Source organism: Tenebrio molitor, chromosome 4 (assembly GCF_963966145.1).
Source record: "Tenebrio molitor chromosome 4, icTenMoli1.1, whole genome shotgun sequence".
In the NCBI taxonomy this organism is placed as follows: domain Eukaryota; kingdom Metazoa; phylum Arthropoda; class Insecta; order Coleoptera; family Tenebrionidae; genus Tenebrio; species Tenebrio molitor.
In genome coordinates this window covers 7,465,016-7,488,308 of record NC_091049.1, presented here as the reverse complement: position 1 = coordinate 7,488,308, position 23,293 = coordinate 7,465,016, and the positions used below count along the sequence as shown (strand labels likewise).

The following is a 23,293-nucleotide window of genomic DNA, read 5'->3' as shown; positions in this document are numbered from 1 at the left end:
CCTGTATTACCTGTACAGGTAATTACACCTTGTCCTGTGACGTATTATTTGAAGGTCGGGTGCGGTTAGTGCGCGTGTACTAATGAAAAAAAGTTTTTGTTGAACTGGTCGGGATTCGAACCACGTAGTTGCGATTGCGAATACGGATGCATGATCCACTGAGCTACAAAGTGTTTGCACCTTGCGTATGTGATTATTGGGTATATAAGATCGAGTTTAGCCTGGATGAGCTTAGCCTCTATCATATTTCCTTTTTGTTTTTTTTAAGAATAAAACACAAAGCGTATAAATTGGAAATATTTATTTAAAAAAATAATAAATAAATAATTTAATTTAAAAAAATTATTTTCTTATTTCTCCACATTAACGAGGTAGTTGATTGATCTTCTTAAAAATTTGCTTATATTTATCTTCCATGTGAGATTTATCTATAATTCGATCTATGTCTGTTTGCGTAAGTTGTCGAGGATTATCTAAAACAGCAAATACTTTTCTCAATTCATCACGTTGTATAGGTTGTTTGATTAGCTCGTTTCGTAATTGAAACCTTAAAGCATCTTTTTCACTTATTTTTGTGTTAACCATCTCGATCGACAACTTATTAGAAAATGACATTTTTGAAGATGGATTTCTGTAATTATATATGTTTGAAATTATTTATGATTATAAAAAAATAATAATAATTTGTAACAATTTATTTTCATCACAATTTTTATAAAAAACCCTTAATGTTATCAATATGAAGTAAAATATTTGTTGGCATTTCAAGTTCTTGCATTTTTTCGTATACGGGTTGAATAATTTCTTCTTTATACCATTGTTGATGATCATCATTATCTGTGTTGGATTTTAGATTTTTCAGTATGATTGTTTTCGAGAATCTTTGTATGTTTGGCATACATGTTAGACAGACCAATTTAATTTCGAATCGTGATATAGGTTTCCAATTAAATTTTTCCAATGACCTTTCTAGAAGACGTATTATGTTCTTACTTCCATACCAGATGTATTGATTATCTTCAACATGTATTGCATCCCAAGGATCAAATTTATTATGGAATTGAAGTTTTAATTTCACTTGACAGGTTTCTGAAGTTATGTGAACATTTCTTTCTTTCATTTTTAGATTCACAATGTCAGTACAATTTTGACTACCCATTTGTGTAATTTCTTGTTAATGTTGCTTTAACCGTTGTCTTCACACAAATAGTATACCTACTATCTGATCCCACACAGATATATACATTTGCTTAAGAAGAAGAATGAGAAGAAGGAGGAAAATAACTACTTGGAACATGTTTAAATCCTTGAAATTTAATTATTTCCTTCATGGCACAAGACATGCAAAGTCTTCCTTCCATATCGGTTTCACCTTTGCATCTCGGACATTTACTTTGAACAGGAATAGGCATAGTAGTAGTTTTCTCTAATTAGATTTATATACAAAAAACAAAGTTTCAAATGGTCCTTCTTGCAATATATAATAATTTCAACACTTTCACATAAACAAGCTATTGAATTAAATTTCTGGTTACGGTAAAATAATTGTTTTCGATAAGACAGTTGTTCCAGTTCGTAATGACCACAACTTTTTTTAAACAATTTTTGTTTTATCAATCCAACTGTTGTGAGTTGAATCAAAACCCAACCATTTCACGAAGACTTTATTGTTCTTTCTTCTTAATATTTTTTCTACTAAATATACATCTGGATGTTTGACTTTTTGTAATTGTTGTTGATAGAAACAACCCTTAATATCCTGTTTTTGATAATCTTGTAATAGATATGTGTTTGGATTTGTTAATAGGATTTTTTTTTTATGGTAAAAATTTCAGTTGACCAATTTGGCATGTACTTCTTATCAAAAACTCCTCTAGTTTTTGAAATTCGTACATGATCACCTACATGAAATTTTGAGGATAAATTTACAATTTTTATGCGATTATAAACAGTGTTTAAAAGTTTCTTTTCATGTTTCTTTTTAACTTCAGAGGGTTTCATACCGATCGTTCTATGTTTTGAATTATTATATTTTTGTACGATATTATCCAATAAATTAATCCATCTATAATGTGCGTGATAGTTAAATTCTTTCCACATTAAGTTTTTCAATGTTCTATTAACTCTTTCTACGATCGATGCTTTTTTTTCACTATATGTATTGTAATGATTAATATTGTATTTTTTCATTAATAATTGAAATGTTTTGTTGAAAAATTCTTTTCCCATATCAGTTTTTAGGTTGCTGTTGTTTGAAAACTTTTTCCATATTTTCAACAACTTCATAGCCAGTCTTCGTTTTTAATGGGAACGCCCATACGAATTTCGAGAAACAATTGATTACCACTAAAATATATTTAAAACCATTATTCTCACCTGAATATGGAATCATTTCAACTAAATCTGCTTGAAATAGATCATTTAATGATTTAACAATAACTCTACGTCTGGGAAAATTAATTCTAGCTTGGTTATGAATCTCATCGACCACTTGTTTTTTAATTTTATCCATTTTTCACTTTTTTACTCTATAATATTTGCTTCACGTAATTCTTCGATGATACTGATTATTTCGTTTCTATGATTAAAATTGCCTGCTGCCTGAGATGCTATTAATAAATGTAATCTTTCCACAAGTTCATTCGGGTCATCCCAATAGATTAAATCGATTGCATTTTTATTAACTTCTTTTGATAAACCTTGACCGGATGTTGATTGTTGCTCTTCCTCTTGTTCACGAGTTGTTAAAAATAACGGTGCAATAATGTTTTTATATTTTGCTAATTTGCTACCGTCTATTTGTTGATTGGCTTGATAATAACGTTTATGCGCATTTGTTTTCAGAATAATTTCTTTATATTGTTTGAGATCGTCTTTTGTGCCTTTATAGGTTTTCTTTTGTATAATTAAATCTTGATTAACAATCGATAATTTTGAATTACCTACTTTAAACGATTCAGAAGATGGGTCATATCTGACTCCATACTTATGATCGAATATATCTTCTACATCTTTGATCATATCATTAATATATTTTCTCGGTAATGCTTGCAATGGTTCTTCATCTTCTAACTCACCACTAATTTTTTGAAAGTTTAAATTTACTACCTCAGGTTGTTCAGATGATTGTGCCTCCTCTTTAATATTTTGTTGTATAGAACATGTAGGAATTTCTTTAACTTTCTTTTTCTCATCACCACCACTAACTATTATATTTTCAATATTTTCCAAATGTTTCGTTAGAGGTGATAACATTTTTTCTTGATCAAGTTCACCTTGTTTTAATAGATCCAATTTGTTCTTTATAATTTTCCGTTTGATAATAAGTCTTTTTTTTAATTCTTTATCTATCTTATGCATTCTCTGTTTTTTAACAGTTTTTTCTAATCTAATCAGGTGTGATCCGTTGTTTGAACTGGTTTTGAACAGGTCTGATCCGTTTTGGAACTGGTTTTGAACAGGTCTGATCCGTTTTGGAACTGGTTTGAACAGGTCTGATCCGTTTTGGAACTGGTTTTGAACAGGTCTGATCCGTTTTGGAACTGGTTTGAACAGGTCTGATCCGTTTTTGAACTGGTCTGAACAGGTCTGGTCCGTTTTTTTTTAATCTGATCGAGGGGGGGGGGTATAGCAATAGATTTAATACTTATGTATTGAAACCCATATTATAGGTTAATTTAAATTATATTTCATCTAAATAAATAAAATGATCGAAACCTTTACGATATCTTCCTTTATTAATATCGTTATCTTTGAAAATGCACATAAATCCAAACGGTATTTTCCAACATAAAGTACATAAATTTCGAAATTTTTCATATCTCATGTCTGTACCGATATGATCGTTATAAATGTGTTTTAAATTAAGTTCATCTTGTTTAAATATTACAAAAGTATTTGCATTATCTCTTATTAAATGTTTGGGTATTTTTGCATACGTTTGACATAGGTAAAAACAATCGATTTTATTGTGTCTTCCCATACTGAAGTATTCTCGTATAACAAATGAACAACGATGAGATATGGCCCGAAGGAGTATTAATTAAGCGTTTCATTTTTTTTCGAAACAAGAACACGGAGCAAATAAAAGCGCAATAAAAAATCTGAATGTGCATCATCGCTCAGGCAAGAATATAAAATCCATTAAAGTATTTTATCAAAATCCTCGTGGACTCCGAACTAAATTGAATGACTGTTACTTGTCGTGTTTGAGTGAAAACTTTGATGTGATTGTTCTGGTCGAAACATGGCTTCATGGTGGTATTTCTGATGCTGAAGTGCTGGATGACAGGTATGTGGTATATCGAAACGACAGAAATGTGAACAACAGTGGGAAAAGTATTGGCGGTGGTGTCTTAATTGCTGTTAAGAAATTTCTCACCTCCAATCGTTTGAGTGATTCCAACTCCTCCTTAGAAGATGTTTGGATTTCGCTACAGTGCTGTGACAATTCTTTTGTTTTTGGTGCAATCTATCTTCCGCCGGACGCCACAACTGTTAGTTATGCGAAACATGTCCAGGTTGTGAAAAATTTATTATATAATAATCGTCGCAGTACGTTTTTCATTCTAGGCGACTATAATTTGCCAAATGTGAAATGGATTAATGATAGTGATACTAATTTTTTGATATATACTAACGCCAATTCTGATAAGGACATCATAATCTGTGACAGTCTGTATTCCTGTGATTTCTGTCAATTTAATACTATAACTAATTGTAATGGTAATATCCTTGACTTGTGCTTCTCTAACTATGACTATATTAAGATTGAAAATTGTAATGAATTTAGCAAGACTGATGTGTTTCATCCACCATTCATGTTTGAAATAAGTGTTGATAATGTTTTTGTTGAAGATCTTTGTGACATTTTTTATGATTATTCTAATGCCGATTATGATGAAATCAACATACTCTTGTCTAATGTGAACTGGAACACCTTTGATTCCTGCAGTGACATTAATGAAGCTGTGAGCCTTTTTTATAATTATTTACACTTTGTCTGTGGTCTTTTTGTTCCTGTGAAGAGAAAATGTAAGAGCTCATTTCCTCCGTGGTTCGATCATGAGGTTCGTAGATTAATTCGCCGGAAGTCAACCTTGCATCGTCGCTATAAAATCAGTCACAATGCGAATGATTATGCTGCATTTGCTACAGTCAGAACACAATGCAAAGAAGCCCTGAAGAAATCATACAAAGATTACATAAAACGCACTGAAAATTTTATTACATCTGATCCGAAAAAATTTTGGAAATATATAAACGAACATACCAAATGTAACGAAATACCGAATCTCATGATCTATCACAATAACCCTGTATGTGGTAATGAGAATATTGTTAATACCTTTGCGGAACATTTTTCTTCTGTTTATGATGATATCGTCACCACACAACCTGCTTCTGCTTGTGACAATCCTGTCGGTTTGAGCGTTGATTTCAAAAACTTTGACTTTACTTCAGATAGTGTCTTTTATGAACTAACTAATCTCGACTGTAATAAAGGTGCTGGGCCAGATGGGCTGCCTCCATTTTTTTACAGAAATTGCTGTACATCGCTTACTGATCCTTTGTGGCGTATTTTTAAGTATTCACTCAACTCAGGTGTTTTTCCGAACTGCTGGAAATCAGCTCTTGTCACTCCAGTGTTTAAATCTGGCTCTAAACAAAACTTCGAGAATTACCGACCCATCAGTATTCTATCAGTTCCCGCCAAGATCTTTGAAAAGCTAGTTGCCAAACACTTGTCCGCTTCCTTCAAAACTGTTATCAGTCCATCACAGCATGGGTTTTTCGCTAATAGATCTACGGTAACCAATCATTTTGCCTTTGTTAATAATGTCTTTGAAGCATTTGAGGGCGGTTTTGATGTGCATTGCATTTATACTGATTTTTGCAAAGCATTTGACACTGTTAATCACAAGATCCTTTTGAATAAATTATATACGTACGGAGTACGCGACCCGTTCCTATCTTGGACATCTACCTACATTTCCAATCGAACTCAGCATGTTGTCCTTAAGGGTGTGAGGTCGTCTGCATACTGTAGCACGTCTGGAGTACCGCAGGGCTCTATTATCGGGCCATTATTATTCATAATCTTCATCAATGACATCACTGATAGTCTGACCTCGGCATCGCTGCTGTACGCGGACGATCTAAAAATCTATAAAATCATCAAAACGCAGCTGGATGTATTTGATCTTCAGGAGGATGTCAGAAGAATTGAAAACTGGTGCGCACGCAATGGTATGAAACTCAATGTTTGCAAATGCAAGGCAATGTGTTTCAGCAGGAAAACTGTGCCCTCCGTTCCTTATTATTCATTGGAAGGGGAGCAGCTGGAAATTATCAATGCCATCAAAGACCTGGGTCTTTTTTTCGATTCCAATTTATCGTTTCATGAACATTACGACTTCTTGATTTCTAGGGGAAGAAAAATGCTGGGATGTTTAAAAAGATGGACAGTGGATTTTAAGAACACCAGAGCGATTATAATATTATATAATTCCTTGGTCCGCTCAATATTAGAATACAATTGTGTTATCTGGTCACCTTTTTACGGTACTCACATTTCACGTATCGAGTCGGTACAGAACAATTTCTTGAAGTATTTGAAATATAAGCTGAGAACTCAAAATATCAATTTTGATGATTTGCACTCTGTAGCCGCTTACATGTCTTTGCCCTCACTTAAAACCAGAAGGGATTGTCACAAGCTGTGTTTTCTACATAAAATAATTAACTATAATGTTGATTCTTCTGATGCTCTGCTTCGTATCGGCTTTAATGTTCCTTTATGTAACCTCAGACACCCGAATTTGTTTCATGTTTACTGCCATAAACAAAATTACTCCTACAATTCACCCTTGAATAGTGCCCTTCGCCTGGCCAACTTTTACTGTAACGAGTTAGACTTCTGTGGAGTCTCGACAAATAAGTTCAAGAGTGACTGTAGGAGACTTCTGTGCAAGTGATGCATCTTGTTCCCACTTTTTGTTCTTGCTAATGCTCCATGTGTGTTTTCTTGTAATTGCTTTCTTGGCGTGAATAAACTAAACATCTTGTTTATCACAAGCAACATCATCAAAAATAAAAATCGAATCTGCTCGTGCATCCGAAGGACTTACAATATTTTCACTATTATTAAAACCGTAGTAACCAATACCTTTTATAGGTTTCAATAAATTTTCCAAATAGACATATTTGGATTGATACAGACTTTTCGAATAAACATAGACGTTTTTAAATTTTAACCCATTTGGATGTTCAATTAAACTTATGATGACATTGGTTTTACCACAGTTCGATGGACCAATAACTAAACATCTCATTGTTGATGGAAATAACAAACCATGCTTTACACAATCTTCTCGCACTAAATCATTGTTTTCAATATTCAATGAAGTTTTTTGTTTTATAATTCGCATCTTATTTTTTTGTTCTTTACACAGTTATGTGCAAACTAAAAATGAAAAAAAAAAATACATTGCTTGTTATAAATAAAAGACTATTTTATTGTTTCTTATATAAACACAAACACAGAAGCCATTTCCTTCCAAATCGGGTCTTTAGCGAGTGGAATGGTTTGAGTGAGGAAATTGTAAACGCATCCAACCCCAACATCTTCAAAAACAAACTTGATGCACACTTTGATGATGAAGTAGATAGATTTCGGTCTCAGCTCCAATTCTACATAATAATAATAATAATATAAATAATTATCTAAATTGATGGTTTCTATACTTACATTGATTGGTGAGCTGTATTGTTCATTGTCTTCTAACGTTTCATAACAAAATAAATCAAGGCTTTGTTTTCTTTGTCTTGAATTTTCTGCACAGAAGCAAAAATATTTGCTGCAAATGTGACAAAACCTTGTTCCACCAGACGTTTTATGATGTACGAGTTGCAACGTTGTTGGAACAATTTTCCTTCTTTGTTCCAACTCAATTGATTTCTTAAATCTGTCCCCACCTGTAAACACCTTATCCCACCAACCACTACATTTTATTTCTTTCAACTGGAATTATTCAATATGTAAGGTTTGAATAAAAATATACAATTCACGTAAATTAATTAAACCAAAAGAAGAGAAGATCTCAATCAAAATATCCCCAGGGTAAAGTGTCCGTGTAAAGATAGTTGACAATTCTTTTATCATCGTGGGGGCTTAAAGCAACTTTTTTTTGTTGAACGTTATAAACTTCATGCTTTTTTGAAACAATGGCATTTTGACAAATCTCGATTTGAGTATTGTTAAATAAACAGTCGAAATAATCATTGAAACTGATTTGTTTCATAGCAGAGCTTTGTATACCCTTTGCCTTTTTGATAACTCCTAAATTTGAAATACAATTTTCTATTTGTTTTTTATCAACCAATTTAGCTTTTAATTTATCTATTTGCTCATTCTTTTCCTGATCGCTCACTAATAATTTTAATGTATACATTTTTGAACGTAAACCAATGAAGTGGGTCATAATGATACCATTATTTTCATCCTTCATTAATCCAACCACTTTTTTATTTTTTTGAGGAATTTGATATATATTATTTTGACTATAATCTGATGTGTCAAATCTATTAATATCTTCTTTAATGTGTTCATATATATCATGATCAAGAAATTGGTAAATTAAACTGTCAGTGTCAGTATACAATAGTTTAGCACTATTTCCAAATTTATTTAATATGTAGTTGTAATGAAAATCGTACAAGATTGTTTTTGACATGTCTAAAATAGACATTCCAACATAAATCGGTTTATTAAAATTTACTTTTAATTTTCTAAGTTCTATTATAAGTAACCATATCTTTATCGAAAATTATACAGCTATGAAAGTTTGGTTGAGAAATATAGTAATTAGCACCAAATCTACCCCCCCATCTAGTCACCAGTTTAACAATCCTATATTTCTTTACATTTTCAATCATTTTTCCAAACGAAGCATTGATTAATAATTTGAAAAAATGTTTCCCAAATTCATGCACACATGATTTTCGCAATTCTATATTTACATCAATAAATTTTTTCAGCCAAGGTGATTGTTTAAATTTTAAGCATCTATGTATTTTTTAAGTTTTAAACCTAAATTAAGAGCTTGTTGAAGATTTCTATAGTGAATAATATATTTCTTTTTATCATATAATGTTGTTAACAATTTTGGATTATTTGAATCGGAAACAGGTGGAACTAAATGTTGAGGACATAATGGTAAATCTTTATGCGTGTTAAACAGTTCTTTAGGATAAGAAAGTTCTACCTCAAAAATGTATCCGTAATCACTATCTTCAGGAAGATTTAAAACATTCTCACGATAAATATCTATATCTTCAATCCAATGAAAGTCTGCAAAAGGTAGAGGATAACGCATCGCTGTACCATACAGATTATTAACATCAAAATACATGAGGTAACTAACGGGTTCATTAGGATTGAAATTTTTACCCATGTATTTGTTATTAGCTTTTGCATAGCGATTGGAGCATTGTGAAACACCACCTCTTATCCCTTTTTCTATAAACATAATCATGTCCACATCAGTTAATAATTCTAATTCTACCTCAGTCATTTTTAACATACTGTCAAATGCAAAACCTGGTGCAGTGTAGTAGTGGAGACAATCTAATTGATATGTTTCTAAACATTGCATCCTAAAGTTTTCAAATATGTCTGCAAGAAGTAAGACATCAGTTTTCAAGTACAATTCAGCATATTCTTGTATCGTTTTGATATCAAATTGCTTCCATACATTAACAGCATGATTGTAGTCTTCACAAGAAATTTGAGTGTTGTTAATTTTACTATAAAATTTTTCTTGGGGTGGTAAGTGAGTATCATTTAATTTTTCCCAAGAGTCGAGATATTCATAGGGAAAGACACCTTTTCGTACAACTAAATTAAATTCACGATCATTGGGGTAATATTTTCTGGTAATAACTTTTTGGTTATCAGTCAAAATCGAAGACAATGTATCAAGACTACTAGACATAAATCGATAAGAGTCCAAAAATCTAAAGTTTATGTTGGTATTTTGCACATATTTTGTAAAGGAAATATATTTTTCCTTATTTAGAGGTAGCAAATTTATATTTCCATCAATTTCAGTGGCAAGTGCTTTAATTATAAAATGACTGTCATAACCAGACAAATTGTGAAATAGTACTGGTATAGTATATGAATCTTTATAATTAATATTACAAGAATTGTGTGCTGCACCCCTAAAATTTCCGGTAAGATGACAATGGTCTTTTACTTTTACATCAGAATTAACAAATGGTTTACTACAGATGTGACATTTTAAAGAATGTAAAAAGTTATTTTGTTCATCAGAGGATAAAGGTTTTAATGGGACAATATTTGAAAAAATTGAATTTAATTGTTTTGCAATTTTTGCAAGTTCTCGAACAAACCATACAATACAATCTTTACCTGTGAAGGTATTAAATTTTGAAATGGAATTGTCGTAAGAACAATGAAGATAATATGCTATGCAAAATGGTTTATGTATTTGATATATTTCAGTTTTACTTATATTTTTATTATCATTATAATTCAGAAGAATACTTTCAATATCAGCGTAAATGGCAAAAGGTACCTGTATTTTATTTTTAAAATTTGTAAATTTCATGATTTTATTGTTTTCGTTAGGAAGAATCATTTTAGTTTCATTTAAAACTTTACAATCATCTAAATGTTTTTTCAATACACCTTCATTCAAAAAGCGATTTAAACATCTTTCACATAACCATTTCTTCTTTTTAACATTACCCACTTGCTTACTAATTAAACGTCATAAATTATTTATATATGTGAAATGGAATATAGTCTTGTTTGTTTCTTGTTTCTCATCATCATCATCATCATCATCATCATCCCCGCTCGTAAAATCCATATGATCTCTGTGAGTATTTTTGCTGCTAACTCCATCAGTTAAATCTTTTGAAAACATAAGTAAATTTATACGTGGTGAGAAATCAGTCTTACTCAAAAGTAAAGGTAAAATTTCCTTTTTTTCTATTGTAAAAACATTTATAGCCAATTTATTCATGATTTCAAATTTAGGAATATCCTTTAAAGCCATGGGAAATGAAATATTATCAAATTTTAAAACATTACTAAAATGAGGATATGATGATACTCTAGAAACGTTTTTATTTTTTACAGCTGGATACAAAGCGCATACAACTGACCATAGAAAACAATACTCATCATTATTTTTAATATTTATGACACTTTTCGTGTTTTGAATAAAGGTGGGTAAATCACAATAAGTTGAAAAACCAACTTTTATCGGATTATATTTATTTATATTAACTTTTAAGTATAAGATTTCATATAATGCCCAACCACTATCTTTTTCTTGAAAATCTTCAAGTTTAGTTAAAATTTTATCATTTACATACACTTTATAGGTACCATTCGTTTAAATTTGTATTTTGATCAATAACACCATTTTTAGTTGAAAAATATTTAAAGGATGTTTCTGCGTTTCTTGGTTTAACAAACAATCCAGCAAAAACAACATTTACTTTTAACAAAGACGTTCTTACTTCTTTTTTAATTCTTAGAGAAAAACTTCGAAAAGCTTTTTTAAGAAATTCGTTTGGGCTTTTAATTTTCAAGTTTGTTATAACACCCGTTTTAATTCTACCTTTAAAACATGATTCAACATCTTGCCAAATTAGTTCTTTGTTTTTTAAATATTTAATTTCACCAAATTTAGGTTTAACATTTTGAAGATATTTTTTCAACATAGATAGATCTGATTCAATTTTGTTAAAACTTTTTACACGGTCACTTCTATTTTTAACACATTTGTTAAGAATTAAAATGGTTTTTCTTAAATAATTAACATATTTATGATACTCTTCTTTTGTTTTAATTAATCTACTCACCAGTTCAATATTTTTCAAAATATTGGTGGAATAAGCTTCAACGACTTGGGAACTCATTTCACTCAGTTAAAGAAACAAACTAATAAAAAAAAAACACTTAGATTTAAAAAATTAAACGGAGCCACTCATACTTACATTTCTGTTCAGTTGAGTATTTATGGTTACAGTGAAGATCATTTCTAAATCACTTTCATATTTATATCAATCTGTTGGGGTGCGGTCCGCACTTAAGAATGTGTAAGACTAACACTATTATGCAGAATCATCACTTGGACACGTAATGCGGTACGTTTTGGCGCTAACAATGCACGTTTGAAACATGTGATTTCAAATTAAATAATAAAGAGTTATTTGTGTAAAATTTGTGCTGAATTTGACTGATAATAAAATACGTTTATAAAAATGTGCACATGTTGCTCAGTTGGCATTAATTTTATCATATAACTTTCCGCGAAGAAGCCAAGTCAAATATTTTTATAATAAAGTTGCTTACTTATTTGTCTCAATTTCTTTATTTTAAAAAAATTGTGCATGCGATCCCATTAATTTTATCACATACCTAACTTCCGCGAAGAAGCAAAGTCAAATTTTTTTATAATAAATTTGCTGAATGTTTAAAATAAATATCTATTTCATCCGCTTGATATACGTATTACATTTTTTACAAATCTTCTTATAAATACTGCATTCAAAATTAATCACATCACAGTTTTCAACTTGTGCTTCCAACTAGTGCTATTATAATAATGGCAACAACACCTTGTACAATTGTAGTCTTCACCGAAGATAAACTTCATTTCCCAATAAAAATGGCTAAAGTGGTTATAAAACAACTTTTCCAGTAAGTAAATATTTATTATTATTATTATTATATTGGATATTATATATATATTATATTTTATATAGATATGGCGTTAAAGAAATTAGAGAGAAAAATGACAAGATATTTATCTCCCTAAGTTACTCCCCCAAGGGATTAACGCTAAAAAAAAAAATTTGGAAACTTACCCGTTCGCTATATGCGAACGAAACTTGATAATGAGGACGAATTTAAGATGCTGGAAAAGGTGGTGAAACGATATAAGTTCAATTTAGTGGATGAGGACCTTGAAGAAATGCATCGTCTCCAAACCACCACGAAAAAACTTTACTTAGAGGAACCCTCGCAAATGAGTGGTGAGGATGATGATGATTCGGAGACTCAAAATTTAAATGGAGCCGCATCCCCAGATGGGCAAGTGTTTATGTAAGTTTCTTTTTTATTTAGTTTTGCTTAATTTTTTACCTTTTCTCTTATAAACAGGGTAGAAGATGATGATTGGAATGCGATGAAAGCTGATTCATCTCACCAACAAAATCATGAGGAAGAAGGCAACAGAAAAAAAATTAAAATATTGCAAAATGTTAAATTAAATAAATAAATTTTAAAAATATTTTTCAAATTTTATTTTTCTGAAATACCTACATTCAACAATGTTTCTAAAAATTACTATATTATTTTTTACAATATTTACACCAGTTATATAAATTATACACATTTTCTAAACTACAGTATAAATTATTAAAATAATGTTTTTGACAGTGTTGAGATTTGAAAATTTCTTTTAAATTTTTAAGTGCTGGATAACAGTCTTCTTCCAAATCAATGACTTCTATTTTGAGTAGATTGCTTAACCATTCCTTTTTCTGAGCACCTTTCACTGCAACTATAATGTCATCATAGTCGGTGACGTTTTTATTGTTGTTAATAAAATTTTCAATGAAACCAGTTAAATTTTCAAAGTTGATGTTACAATGCCAGTCACAATCCCATTGAAGTCCATGTAAATTGTTTGTCAACCAGTCCCACTGTTTTTCGGTTCGATGATTAAATAATGTCTTATCGAAGGGTAATTTTAAAATTGCATGATCAACATTTCCTGTTATGGTATCTATTAGAGCTATTTCTTTGCATATCAAAGAGGATGTTCCATATTGGAAACCTTTCACGTCAACGATAAACATTTTTTTTTAATTATTATTATTTTTACAAAATTCTTACTCTACCAGTTAGAGGTTCGTAACTCACGAACTGTTCGTACAAGACTAAACAAAAAGCTGAAGTATTTGCAGGCATATCAGCGAGAGTTTCAAATTCTATTCGCGCATCTACAGTTCCGTTTTTGAACGTTTCATTTTGATACGAACAATCAATAACAAGCAAAGGTGCATCCGTTTTGAATTTTGCAGGTTTGAACAACGGTTCACAAATCATTTTTTTATTGTAGTAATAGGACTGTTGAAATCGTGCATACATATCATAGGCCAAAGCATATTGGTTATGTCTATAATCTAGATTTAAATTTTCATATGGATAAGATTGAGAATTTAAATATAGTTTGATATTTTTTAAATGACAATGATCAAACTTGGATGCATCTTTTCTCAGATTATTTTTTCGATCAGTTTGAAAACCTATTATAACGAATCGCGGTTTTTCCAAGGACGTTGATGATTTTAATACCCACGTAAACGAATGACTTTCTTGTAAAAGAGGATAAGTAAATAATTCCCATCGTCTATGTGCAATTGATAGGGGATTATTTTTCTCAATTATATTAAACAATTTTAATTTTTCTTCATCGGAAACGGTGAAGTGTGGAACTTGCCACACAATTTTTGTAATTCTTATATATGCTTTTTCTAATCCTGTTGATTCGAGAGTAGCATTTAAATCAGTACTTGAACGAAGCAGTATGAGTTCTTGACGTAAATTCAACACAACCTTTTTATAATCTTCAGCAAAGCCTAATATATTCGAAAGTGGCCAACATACATCAAAAGCACCTGTTTGTGCATCAAAATTTGTATAAGTATCTTCGAGGGACTCCAACCGGCATTTATTAATGCTGTACTCTCATTAGGTGTATGTGATACATATCCTTTCATTGTTGTTGTAATACCTGGATTTTTTATACGATCTACGATAACACCTCCCAATTCCAAACGAATCTCATCGAAAAGATGAGCAATGAAATTATTAATTGGTAGAACTTTAGTTGAAACGGCTGACTGATCATGTTTCAATATCCTTCCTTGTATGTGTAATTGACTTAATCCTGGAGCAGTTAGTAATTCTTGTTGTTGAATAACAATTCGACACTCATCGTTGTATTTTAATTCACCTGGTATATATGATTGATATACACTTTTTCATTCACATTCAACAAACTGATGGATGCCATTATTTCTCTTATTTAGGTTGTAAACCGATCGATTTCAAAAATAAAATATTCTGTCATGTTAACTTGATCAATTTTCTTTCGTTAATATTCTTTTTTCTGGCAGGAAACGTTCTTATATCTTGTGAAAAATACTGATAAGGTGTGTTGAATCTAATAACCATCACTACACTTTACACTTTTCTCAAATGCAATGTTACCGTGACAACTTCTTTTCGAAAATTAACTGGAAAACCGTTCTGATCGATTATTTTAAGAGAAATGTTATGTATTATGCGTGTATTTATTGGTAAATATATAACATTTCGAGGATTTTCAACTATCTTATAACCAGGTGGATCGGTTGGATAGAAAGAATGAATGATGTGAACGGGCTCACCATTTCTATATGAATTAGTTGCAATATTACATTCAATTCTAATCATATTTACGCGCATAATATCAACAGGAAAATCTGATGTATGTAATTTGTTACTTGTCAATTTTCGGGGTTCAAAACCCAATAGTTGCCCTATAGAATTGGGTTTTGAGAAATCTATAGTTTTATTACATTTAATTTCACATTTTAAAGTATTAAAATTTGCTTGCAAATGTAAAAATATTTTCTCCTTCTCTTCTTTAGATGTTTTATTTGTAAGAATAGTCTTTAAATACTTGTTTATATCGGCTATTTCATAACTACCAACAGGTATTTCGATCACATCGTCCTTATCACCATAATGGAATTTATTATTTTTCTCATCAACATTCGGTATTGCATTGTTAACACTAAAATTAGTCAAACCAATTTCGTAAAAACCATCGTTTTCTAAGATAATAGGAGGATTAAAATCTTCAGATAATTCTGATCACTAAAGAAAAAGTAATAAGACATGTTGTAGGCTATAGGATTAAAAAAGAACTGTTGTTTTTCGAATTGGTGAACAATTTATTTATTTTTTTGTAAGAAGGTTAAACAAAGATGGCCACAATTAAATGTATTAAATTTTTGAAAACGTTCATGATTATAAAATATTCTACATGGACCATTCGAAGTAAAATATTGTACTGCTTCCTGGGGTGGTTGCAAATTTCCAAAACTATCAAAATATTTCACAACATTTCCAATTTTTTTATAAGCAACCCAATGAGTTCCTCGTCCGCTGTTTTTATCCAAATTAATCACACCACTTTCATTCTTGTGTATTTTTTTAGGTAGAATGTCACGAGAAAATACACCTCGAAAATATGGAATTTTATTCCATTTTACAAATGATTCTATATCAACGTTTGATAGTGGTTTGCTTGGTAAATTCATTATTGTCTTTGAATGTTGTTGAAAATCCTTTAATCTAAAAAAAGACTCAATCCTTTTTTGTACGGTTTCAAAAATAAACCTTTTCCCATTGCAATAGCTTCCATGGTTTTATTGTTACGTTGAGATTCTTCTAATTGTTTACGTGCTTCTTTGGCTGAATTTATGGCTTTAGCAATTCCACCAACACCTCCACTAAGTGCACCAAGTGCACTCAATCCAGCAAATATTGGAATTAATGGTAAAATACCACCAGATTTTGGAATTTTTATTATACGTGATGGTTTAATACCATTCTTCTTTTTTTTCTCTTGATGTGCTGCCTTTAATGCAGCAAAAATAGCATCATTGGCTGTTTTTGATTTGCTTCGAATAAGTTTATTTTTGATTTTCTTTAAAACTGTTGGAAAACTTATTCCTCCACATTTATTTTTTGAGTTCTTCTTCTTCGTTTTGCTAACCTTCTTTTTACTTTTTCTTTTGATTCTAACCATAACTATGTTGTGTGTGTGTTTATTGTATGCAAGCAAATAATAGACTACGTTCAATTTCTACATGTATTGAATATTTAAGTAATTTTCACCATCAGCAACATGATCATCATCATCATCAGTTTCAATATCAAGTTTACGTTTATTTTGTTGTTTTCTTTTAAACGGTTTAAGTTTAATTCGGTTATCTAACTTTGGTTTTTTATTGTCTTCAAACGGATCAAACTCTAATTTTCCTTCAAATGAAGATTTTGATATTGGATTTGTTACAATTTGATCATCTGAATTATTATTAATCATCATATTTTCAACAGCAGCAGCAATACCTTCTTTTTCTTTTCGCTTTCGATTCACAGGAGGCTTGTTTTGTTGTTTTCGTCGATATTTATTTTTACTTGCATCATTCGTTTTAAATTCTGATATTTTCTTTAAACAATCTTCAATTGTTGTTTTAGTTTTCTCCAGACTTTTTTCACACTGATTTAAAACTTTTACACAACCAACTTTTCGTGTTGATATTCCCATACCAAATTTTATTTTTGCTTTCATCGCTCCAACTACACCTAATGCTGCAGCTTTTTCACCCCAAGATGCATTCTTCGAATGGAAACGTTGCAAGGCTTTTTCCGCTAATACCCTATCAGCATCATGACGTAATTTTAAATCTTTATTTTGTGAATAAGCAATGTCATGATCTTTACATGCCATATCAAGACCATTAATACCTACATCACCTCGTCTTAAACGTTCCTCAAGTTTCGTATTCGGTCCACAAAATTGATAACCAGGTACTTCTATGAAACTCATACGGAATTTTATACAAAGTTTTTTCCAATATTCCACTACCGCTGATGTGACGACGATAACTCATTTTTTGTTTTTTTGTTTTAGTAGGTTGTGTAATAACGATTTTAACATAACTGAACTATACATAGTAAAACTAAACCTTTTATTTTATTTTTATAATAAAACAACGTTTGTTTTTTGTTTTTATTAAAATGAGGTATAATCGAGGCTAAGCTCATCTAGGCTAAACTCGATCTTATATACCCAATAATCACATACGCAAGTTGCAAACACTTTGTAGCTCAGTGGATCATGCATCCGTATTCACAATCGCATCTAAAAAAAAAAAAAGTTGACTCAAGTTGCAAAAAACCACAGATGAAAAATTAGGTTGGTATTAGCTCTCATCGTGTTTGGTAATTTTGAAGAATCGCTGTTGGTAGCATTGCTGAAATTTAAACTTGTCAACAATTTTGACATTTAAATTCATTTGCGGCATTTATTGAAATAAATTACAATTAGAAGCAATGGATCCAAAACGACTTGTGCTATCAAAGCATATGAAACAATCGCTTGTGAGATGCACGTTAGAATTGCAATCTGCATACCCGGAAGCTTCCCAACGTCAACTTGAATCGAAAGTTCAGAATATTTTTGCGGTATGAACGGTTGATTTAATTACAATACAAGCATACATACATACAATGCAATTTATCCATTTTATGTGTTTTATATTACAATAGCTCACGAACAACTCTTTATTCTTAAATTTAGACTTTACATCGTCATCAACACAGCATTCAAAAATCAGATTTACATTACATTACGCCTTCAATTCAGGATCTTTTCATCTTTTTATTTATTATGTAAAAATTGATTCTCTTTTGGGTCCAATTTCAAAAACTTGTGTCCTTTCCTTTAATATTTGCTTTTTCTAGTGCTCAAGAAGTGCTGTCCATGCCATAATGTCCCAGCATAAATCCGGAATACCTTTTTCCCATCCTAAACAAGGAAAGAAACCTAAGTCCGAATTCTTTCAAAAATATGATTTTCAACAAGATCTAAATAATCATATTTATCGGCTGAACGAGAACAATAAATATTTTACCATGGCAGACTTGTACCATTATGCCAAAAATGAATTGGACTATATCGGAAGCTTAACAACATTTAGATCTATTGTCAAAACAATGGGTTATCAATATAAAAAAGTAAATAACCGAAAAATCTTAATCGAAAGTCCCAGGTTAAAATCATTGAAAATTAAGTTTTTGCGGAAATATTTACAATATAAAGAAGAAAATGCTTTATTTGTCTTTTTGGATGAAACGTGGATATACCAAAACGGTGCGCCAATAAGACGGTGGTTAAATGAAAATGACAGGAGGACTATGCCTAAAAAAATTACAGTCACTGAGGGTAAGCGTTTTACCGTTCTCCACGCAGGCTGTAAATTTGGATTTTTGGAAGGTTGCAAATTCCTTTTAAACAGCAATATTGATAGTGCCGACTATCATAAAACGATGAACGGGGAGTTATTCAAAAAATGGGTAGAAGAACAATTAGTTCCATCGCTTCAATGCTTCCACCAAAAGGTTGTTGTGGTAATGGATAACGCCCCGTATCATTCGGTGCTTGTAGAGCGTCCCCCTACCTATTCTTGGAACAAATTAAATTTACAATCTTGGCTAACTGAACGCAAAATTCCCTTTAGCATGAAATTAACAAAAAAAGAATTAATGACTATTATTAGATCACGCATTGGCACCAAAAAATACCAAATTGACGAGTTATTACATACTCAAAGTGTTGAAGTGTTGAGACTCCCACCTTATAACTGTCAATACAATCCTATTGAGCTGGTTTGGGGATTCTGTAAGCCTTACTATAATAAAAATATTAGTTCACAACAATCACAACCTTCCAAAAAAAAGCAGTAGAAGATGTATGGGACGAAGCGTTATCAGGATATACTCAAAAAATGTGGAGTGATAGCATAACTCATTGTGAAAAATTGATCACACAAGATTGGCAAAAACTAATGGGTAATTTTAGTTACAGAGATATTCCTCCGATCATAATATCACTAGCAGATTCAGATGATTCTGATGATGAAGCATCATTGTCTGAATCTGCCAGTGATGTTTTGTCATTTAGTGACCACGAGCAAATTGGTGATTCAAATATGCAAGTGAGTGGTAATTATGATATGAGTGAAAATGTAGCCAACTTATGTGAGTACGATGTAAGTGAAGCTCCTGAAGTTATTATCGTCGAAATAGAAATGAATGAGAGTGATGATCATGTGAGAGGAGAGAATGAAGAAGAAATGGGCGAAGGTACTTATGATGAACGTGTGACTGAATGATTTGTAGCTTGTCGTTTTGGTAACTCCACGTTTCATTCACAAATTTAAGCTTATCAAGTATTGTAAAAAATGATCTAGTAATTAAATAAATATTAATCCAATGTATATTTTCAAAAACATATGTTAGTAATTTTTTAAGAAATTAGGTCAGACCTACTTGTGTAAATTTTAGTAATCGATAAATGTATTACATTCCAAACTCCATGGACCTAATGTTTTGAAAACTAATGCTTTAAAAATATAATTTGCAGACTTTAAATTTTGATATTTGTCATGTTTTCGTTTACTTGCTTCTTCAGCAGCTGATCCTGCAATTATGGAAGTTTTTCTTATGTAAGAATCAGTCAAAGTGTCAACACATGTTACATCCCATATTAGGCGTTGACCTTTACTCCATGGAATGAGTGTACCACCATCAGGTCTTTTACCACCATCTCTCAAGAGGCCACATGGTTCAAGAGAGGAGAAAATGTGGATAGAACTTAAGGCTCGCTGGATAATTTGATCTAGATCCGAATGTCTTTAAAATCTGCCCTTATTTTTAGGACAAGTCTGTGACGGCCATCCTTTAAAAAATTTTAGTTCCTAATTTGATAATTATGTAATACATTTATTAAAGGGATTATATATTGGGGCATTTCAAAGTGGCTTGAATTTATATTTTATCGTTTCTACTCAACTTGTGCCACCAATAATTATTCCAATCCTGATGGGAACAGTACAAGTTAAGCTTACTGCTCACTTCATCTGAAATCTTCTTTTGTGTCAGAAAAAACATAACAGGGGATCTGCAAGAATTGACATTGCACATTTATGTCCTAAAATACGCAATTCCTTGACCGATTCGTCTGTTTTGTTGTTAGTTTATTGGAACAATTCCGAAAGTACTAAAACAATAAAATTAATTTGGCAGGCACTTGGCGATTATCAATTATACATTAAAAAAAGGTAGAAAACTCGTTTGGCCCCATCTTCAAACAAAAAAATAGACAAAAATAGCAACTAAACACGTTCTTCTAATTTATTTATACTGTACCTAACCTCAAATAAATAATTACTAAAAAGTTACTAAAAAAGGTCGTTATAAAATTCACACTAACAAAACTTCTGTTACATACTGCAACCAGTCACCTTACACTATGTAAATTTTCGAAGGTCAGTTGCAAAGTGGTTTTATGCAACTTGAGTCAATTTACGTTATTAATTTATTATTGTAAAATTTGAACGTTATGGCTTTCACCGACCACCAAAAACGCTGAATATTGGAAACTTATTTTAGAAACGGCATAAAAATGGATGGGCAGTGGGTTTATTCAACATGTAATGCTTTTGAAGATTTCCAGGAAACTTTTGTAGAAGTGATCGACATTTTGATAGATTTAACAGAAAAGTACATCGTCTTGTGCACTTTACAAGGAAACTGGAAGTGTAGGACGTAAAGAAGGTAATGGGAGTTCAAAGGTGGGAAATGAAGAAAACAGTGAAACAGTACGACAAGTAATTGAGGAACAGACAAATAGAAATAGTTCAATTTACAATTCAATCTGTCCTATGGGCTATACCACTTGTCAGCGTATTCTGAAACAAGATCAAGATCATTTACATCCTTATCATCCACAACTAGTCCATGAAGTACATCCAAATGATCGACTTTGAACACAACAATAATTCTGTTAGTGGTTTATGGAGAATTTTCATAACAATAGTGCAATATGTAGTGGAAAAAACATTCTTCAGTGTTTAATCGTGTTTTAATGAAATTTTATGACAACCACCTTATTAGTTTAAATATGCCACATGAGTGGCCTCCCACGTTTTGTGATCTAACCCCATATGCAGTGTTGCCAGATGATATTTTTAAAATCCCCCAACTGGAAGCACGAAATCCCCCAAAAATAATGGTATTTTGCAGAAAAACCCCCAAAATTTCCAATAAATAAAACATTTATTTATTATACTCAACTTCACAATCGACTCTTCAACGCCAACTTTGAGGATAAATTTAAATGAACGCACGATACTGTTGACGTTTAAATTATTTTTGATTTTTTGATGACAATAAGGCTTGATTACACAGTGTAAATTACAAAATTCTGAGTTCTGACATAAACGAATAATTTTTTAGTGACATTGGCGACCAAAACGCTTTGCATTCGACTGTTCACCTACCTATGAATTTAGGGTATTCCTGAAAAAAGTTCTAAAATTGCTACATCTTCTGCTCTGCTACACATGTAAATAAATTTGAAAACATTTTTTTAAATAGTATTTTTATCTTGAATATTGATAATATGCTAGTTTCTTCCTCACCACCAAAAATAATTTCCCCCCAACAAAAACCCCCAAACATTTATACCCCCCAAAATGTACCCCATCTCTCTAAAAAACCCCCCATCTGGCAACACTGCCCATATGACTTCTTTTTGTAGCCATACATTCAATTTTCAGTGCACCTGTGGTTGATATGGATGATCTTCGGCAAATCATAGCTAACAAACTTGAATGAATCAATAATTCGCTGTGGATGTTGCGATGTTGGAAAATGTTGTTGACACCATTAAAAAAAAAGTTAGGTTATGCATGCGTGAACCCGTGAACGTGGTGGTCACATAACACATCATCTAAGTTTTATTTATGAATGTTATTAATAATTATTTTTATCTTACAGGTGGAGTTTTTGAGCTACCTTAGACCATTGTTTTCGGTGACAGAAGTCAAATTTTAATCACAAGTGAGATAAAGTACTCACTAGTGAGTTAATTTGACAGTTGCCATTTAACTTGACATAAATCACTCACAAGTGACTAAATTTGACAGCTGTCATTTTACTTGAATGAAACTGCATTTCTTGGATTTTTGCAATAGTTGCACCTGTAAGATAAAACGTCGTATATTACACGTGATCGAAATGCCATTATGAAACTCGTGAGAAGTGTCCCACTCGTGCGCAAGCGCACTCATCGGTCAAAATTCTCACTCTTGTATAATGATGCATTTCTATCTATCACTTATAATATAATATACTATTATTCAATTCTGACGTTTTAAACCGTATTTATCAACTTCATAACAACCAAGGTAAACAATTGTTTATTCGGTAGAGTGAGTTAAAAAAAAATTAACTCACTAGCGATTTAAAAAAAAATTTATTCACTCTTTGTTAAAAAACATATAATTGATTTCATATAAATGTTCATCAAGTGAGCTGTGCATTTGTAAGAGCACCTTTAAT

The 23,293-nt window shown here is 31.3% G+C and overlaps 3 long non-coding RNA genes across 5 annotated transcripts; 1 reads left to right on the top strand and 2 right to left on the bottom strand.

The window, feature by feature from the left end:
- Positions 1-7,493: 7,493 nt before the first annotated feature.
- On the bottom strand, positions 7,494-11,476 carry LOC138128463 (uncharacterized). Its single transcript, XR_011158680.1, has 2 exons — positions 7,751-11,476; positions 7,494-7,692 (listed from the first exon to the last, which is right to left on the bottom strand). It is a non-coding gene; the product is annotated as an uncharacterized lncRNA (long non-coding RNA).
- Positions 11,477-11,768: 292 nt separating this feature from the next.
- LOC138128477 (uncharacterized) lies at positions 11,769-13,335 on the top strand. The gene is made up of 3 exons (XR_011158695.1): positions 11,769-12,742; positions 12,808-13,147; positions 13,205-13,335. It is a non-coding gene; the product is annotated as an uncharacterized lncRNA (long non-coding RNA).
- Positions 13,336-17,837: 4,502 nt separating this feature from the next.
- On the bottom strand, positions 17,838-22,453 carry LOC138128452 (uncharacterized). 3 transcript variants are annotated; one of them, XR_011158663.1, is made up of 3 exons: positions 20,999-21,155; positions 20,219-20,948; positions 17,838-18,029 (listed from the first exon to the last, which is right to left on the bottom strand). It is a non-coding gene; the product is annotated as an uncharacterized lncRNA (long non-coding RNA). The 3 variants fall into 3 exon arrangements; XR_011158662.1 differs by lacking the exon at positions 17,838-18,029 and adding an exon at positions 18,438-18,695 and having other exon boundaries at positions 20,999-21,904; XR_011158661.1 differs by lacking the exon at positions 17,838-18,029 and having other exon boundaries at positions 18,438-20,948; positions 20,999-22,453.
- Between the last annotated feature and the right edge of the window lie 840 nt (positions 22,454-23,293).